Below are 6,000 nucleotides of genomic sequence, written 5' to 3' on the forward strand. Positions count from 1 at the left end.
TTCTAAGGGTGGTTTCCAAATACTGAATACAGAAAAAAATCTAACCACAATAAATATATGATTTATATATATATATATTAGGATGGCTCTTGTTTTAAGACTTTCTGATCATAATTCTCTCATCCACTCATGTAGATCCTTTTCATTAGAAAATGAGGTGTACCAAAAACCATTATGATCTGACCACTTTTACTATGTGCTCAAACCATAAATGTGTAATATCCAACAGAGCCAAAGTGAGTTAAAATAAAGATAAAGGAGCCTATTCATCATCGACAGCCACGAAGATATGATAATGATTGCAATTGCATTGCCAATATGCAGCCTAACATAAGGACGCCAACTTTACCTTACACATATCCGTAATACTTGGCAAGACTGCAAAACCATCGGTAACATCGAGCACCATCGCAGTCTCACGCACACTTGCACAAGGTCTGACCTTGCTCAGGAATTGCTAACCTTATCGCACGCAGTGAAAGCCCAAACTGTGTATGGCCTCGCAATGGCTAATTTATGCACGCCCCTGCAACGGCGTTCAAACGCACTGGCACGCCTGCATTTAGCTGACCACCCCCCCCCATCACCACCCGCAAACAGTACTTCCTGTCAATCACTGTGCGATGGGTCTACGTAGTCCTGATCGCAGTGGCGTCTTTGTGCACGCGCACTGCGATGTATACGCATTCCGCAGCCATCGGCCGATAGCGTGCATAACGCAGTTGCGATCGCTACTGAATCAGGCTCTTGATACATGAAACGTTCATGAGAAACTGTTATATTGACTAAAGCCACCCAGGAGATAAAAGTAGGTGGATCAGGGGCCATCCACATTCGGGCCATACACACTCTAGCTAATGTTAAAAGATTAATGACATACAATGTGTTACTAGATGAAATACGTATGATAATATTATTAGTAAAGTAGGAAATTTTGGTCCGCCTTTTGTATTCTCTACCATTGGCTGGGGTGTCAGTAAATGGTTATATTTCCTCATCTTTTAAGCTCGGGTGTGGCACGCATCAGGGGTGTCCGTTGTCTCTTGCTCTATTTGCACTGGCTATCGAGCCCCCTGGCATGTCTCATTAGCACAGATCCAGCTATTCGAGGTCTGCGGGCAGGCCGTGTAATTGATTAGATAGCTCTGTATGTGGACGATATGTTGTTGTTCCTGGCAGATGCTGGCCCTTCGCTAGACCGTTTGATGAATGTCATTGAAGATTTTGGTAGTTTTTCAGGGCTTTTAATTAACTGGTCCAAGTCTAATATTTTTCCCCTGAACGGTTCCCTTCCTCTTTCCCCCACACTCTCTTGTCCCCTACAATGGACTTGTCACCTTTAGGTACTATATATGGGTGTCTCCATTGCATCTAATTCTGTTGATTTTGTGGAGCTTAATATGATGCCCATAGCTTTAGCTTTTAAACAAAAAATTAATGTGTGGAAGAAACTCCCGCTTACAGTCACAGGTCGCATTAATTTATTTAAAATGTCTATTTAGCCTAAATACCTTATGTACTTCAGCATCCCCCTGTATTTATCCCCCAAAATATTTTCTCCTATATTGAATCTATTCTTTCCTCTTTTGTGTGGGGGCATAGAAGACCTCGGATATGCACTTCGGACCCTAAATTTGTAGGTGGCTCTATCTAAGATTGTATTATATGGCCTCACAACTCTTGCATCTGGTGACCTGGTTGACTGCTGATACTGATACTACTTTGGCAGGTTTCCTCGGTGAGCAGACGGGGTTCCCCCTACAGGTTTTGCTATGTCCTAGGCCTATCTACTTTGGCTAAAGTAATTATTGCTCGCTCCTGGTTAATGACATAATTGACCATGGAAGATATGTTTATACTGGCCATAAGGCTCTTCCTAAATATCATAAATTATGGGACCGCTGAACTCTTTCTCCCCTGGGCCTTCATAGACCTATTGGTTACCCCCCTTTGTAATTTATCAAGTTTTTCTTTAGAATTTTTTTTTTTTTTTTACCTCCATGCGCTGGACAGATGTAGGTTCCTGTTCTGATCTCAGGCTAGGCTTATTTATACTATCCTCTGACTGTAGACTTTGTTATTTGACTGTATACTTTGTTGTTTTACGTTGGCAGCGCTTAAATGTTTTCTGTATTTTTATATGTATTTTTCCTTTTCTATTATGTTTTTCTATTCTATTTCTTTTCTATTATGTTTCTAATTTGTTAAAAAAAAATCTGAATAAAAATGTATATGATTTAAAAAAAAATAGGACTAATTTTAAATTAACCGAAAGGGGAGAATTAAAAAGAAAAATTAATAATAATAATAAGAAGAAGAATAAGAAGAAGAATAATAAGAATAATACAAACAACTTTTTTACAGTTTTATTACTGGTTTTAGCAGAGTACAGAAGAATAAAAATTATCCATACACAATAGGAAGATATTATTAATGGTCTGACAGGGTGTAAGTCTAAATTGACATTGAATGAAATATGTGTAAAAATGTAACATGTGAAAATGCAGTATGGTGCTAATAAAGAATACATGAGTTCTAATTGTTTATGAATAAAAATAACAGTAGAAGTACTGGGATATATTAACTGCAGTTCTACATATGCTGTTTATATACTGAGCTGTCATTGTGGCATACATTATGTTAGCAGGATAATTAGAGAACTCAAACAACACATTTTTGAGCACCACACGCTTTATTAAATTAAAATCTAATACACATAAACATTTTACAGATGTACACTACTTGCAATTGTTTCCTCGTCTAGCAGCTTTGCATTCTGGATCTATATACTGGAAACATTTAAGCCTTCAGTTTTATTTAAATATTTGGTGTTTATGCAATTTTATACTGATTTTATGTATGTTATGTAATAGCTTTTATGTTTATTTAAAAAAAAAATGTTGTGCTTCTCATTTGTTATGAATATGTAGCCAATGTAATAGATGGTCCTTGGCGGTGAGGTGGCTAGCAAAACAAAAATGGTCCTTTCAGTGGACGTGTTATGAAAGTGACACTGGCGTGTCACAGCAAGTAGCTGCAACCCCAGATGCACAGCTACAGACATAGGAAGCCGCGATGAGACGGAAGAGCTGCACCTGCCGTATTGCCAGTACAAGTTTCGATGATGCGACCGATGGTAGCGTATAAGGATGCACCGATCAGTATTATAGTGTGCACGGATGTTAAAAGTGGGCAACTCAGTCACATTCGGGCAATCGAATGTACACAAAGGAAGGAGTTTACAGTGGCATTTTTATCATCTCGTAGACGGGGGACCACCAATAGTTGCTGCGCTTTGTGTGTGGCTCAAGAGACTGAGAATCAGACAGATAATGCGAAAATTTGCAGATGCATCCACTTTGCATGCGACTGAATCAGGCCCTATATGAGCAATCTGCTAATAATAAAGTTTAGACTGCTTGTTTTTATTACATTCATAACTTGTATTCTTTATTTAATAAGGAAATCAGCAAGATGCATATGACCGGAATTAGCATGTAATTCAGCCGGCCGCATGGATGCACGGTTCTAATCCCGACAATGGAAGCCCGGCAGGGGTGAAAATACCAATCGCTAATTTAGGTAAGTACCCCGAACCCTACCCTCTACCCTAACCCTCCTTTAGGGGTGCATAACCCTAACCTCCCCCCCTAGTGCCTACCCATAACCCCCCCCCATTCCCCTAGCCTAAACCTAACCCTCCCGGGGGGGTGCCTAGGCCTAAGTCCCCCTGGGAGCCCTAAAACCTAACCCTACCCCCCGCACGACTGTCCGCGCCTTAGTACTGTATGCAGGGCGTTGGGCTCCCGGCGTAGGTCTAATGACAGGCATCGGAATTTTGACGCCTGTCATTAGTACATTTCCAGGATTTGACAGTTGGTCTGAATGCCGACCGCCAGCTTCCTGACTGCATCCCATACGACCTGTCCCTGTGGACCTCAATGTCTTTTTATTTGTTGAAAACCCTAAAGGTGGGAGAGGGTATGTTTTCTACTTCTCTATGGGTAAAGCATGAGTGAGTCATGTTAGTAACACCATCTATAGTAGGCATAATATAGCCTTGTGTATACGGCAGTCCTTCCACCGTGTGGTTCTACTTTGTTATCCCTTTTGCTGGAAGGAACGCGAAGCCAGCAACAGAGCAAGTAAATAGCCCATTTATTATGATAAAAATATAAAATATATGCACTTATGCAAGTTTGTGATACAGTACCACATTGAGAAGCCCCTGACTGAGCAGCAGGTTCGATATCTACCCTGCGATGCATTTTGAACTATTGGTGCATACACACGGTCAGATTTTTCTTCAGATCTGAACGATAACGATTTAAAAAATCATTCAATCGTTCATATCTGAAGGAAAATCTGACATATCTGACATGTTTGAACGATGAACAATGAACAATGCACATTACTGATGGTCAGACAACAATATCTGACATCTGATGTGTTTGCGTCATTTCAGTCATTTTAATGCAGTCAAAAATCGTTCGTAGTTCAAATCGTTCAATCGTTCATCTGACACATCTGACCGTGTATATGCTCCATATCACAACTTTTCCTTAGGCAGAGAAAACGCGTAATGAGAACCAACTGCAACATTTCACTTGTAAAGAACAGAACTAATCAGAAGCGCAGTATCAATTATTTCTGTCATCTGTGTAAGCAGTGCATATAACAGATGGTGCAATGGTTAGCATTACTGCCTCACAGTACTGAGGTCATGGGTTCTATTCACACTATGGCCCCAACTATGTGGAGTTTGTATATTCTCTCTGTGCTTGCGTGGGTTTCCTCCAGGTGCTCCGGTTTCCTCCCACACTCCAAAAATATACTGGTAGGTTAACTGGATCCCAACAAAATTAACCCTAGTGTGTGTGTGTGCATGTGGTAAGGTTTAGATTGTAAGTTCCACTGTAAATGGACAAATATTCTCTGTAAAGCACTGCGGAATATGTGTGCGCTATATAAATATCTGGTAATAAATAAAATAAATAAATAATAACAATTGCAGGTATTAATGTAGAGACCATTCATTACAGAATAAAAGTTGACACTCAAAAAAAGACTTGTTGCGACAGAAGAATGCAACAAAAACCCATTGTGGGGGCACTCTGAAAAATTGTAAAATGGAGAAATTAATGCATTTCCTTAAAACATAACTTTTAATACATATTCTTAAAATAAATGAGAAAAAAATGAGAAAAAACTAATTGTGATAACTGCCAATAATTGCGAAAAAATAATAAATGCTAATTTATTGGCTTAAAAGCTAAAAGCTGAGAGCAGTTAGGATATCAGGACCTCCCTTGTCATCTATGTAAAAGTTATGCAATTTCTACATGGATATTCAATAAACAGATTAATTACAGATTATTATTATTATACTTTATTTATATGGCGCCACAAGTGTTGCGCAGTGCCTTACATAATACATAGAACTAATAGGTGAACAAGAAACAAGTAACTAACAGTACATTACAGTGCAGGACAAGCACACGATTTATATACATTGCTGCAATAGCAATTAAAGCACTCACAATAAGCAGCAGGGAGTTGGCAGTCACGTGTTAGGTGCCCTTATGGGGAGTAAGGAGTAGAAGAAAATGTAAAGAGAAGCACATGAGGGAAGAGGTCCCTGCTCGTGAGAGCTTACATTCTAATGGGGAGGGGCAGACAGACAGGCGTAACACAGAAGGGGAAGATAGGGAGGAAAGAGCATGAAGTGGGTTAAGATGAGTGCTGGAAGGCCTTGATGAAGTAGTGGGTCTTGAGAGCCTGTTTGAAGATTTGTAGAGAGGTGGAGAGTCTGATAGGGAGAGGGAGAGCATTCCAAAGGTAGGGAGCAGCAGGGGCAAAATCTCGGATGCGGGAGTGGGAGGAAGTAATCAGTTGGCAAGAGAGGCGGCATGCATTAGTTGAGCGAAGTGGATGGGCGGGAGTGTGAAGGGAGAGAAGGTCAGAAATGTATGCGGGAGAGGATTTGGTGAGGGCTTTGTA

The sequence above is a fragment of the Taudactylus pleione genome, unplaced genomic scaffold, assembly GCF_031769625.1.
Source record: "Taudactylus pleione unplaced genomic scaffold, aTauple2 ptg001086l, whole genome shotgun sequence".
NCBI classification, from domain to species: Eukaryota; Metazoa; Chordata; class Amphibia; order Anura; family Myobatrachidae; genus Taudactylus; species Taudactylus pleione.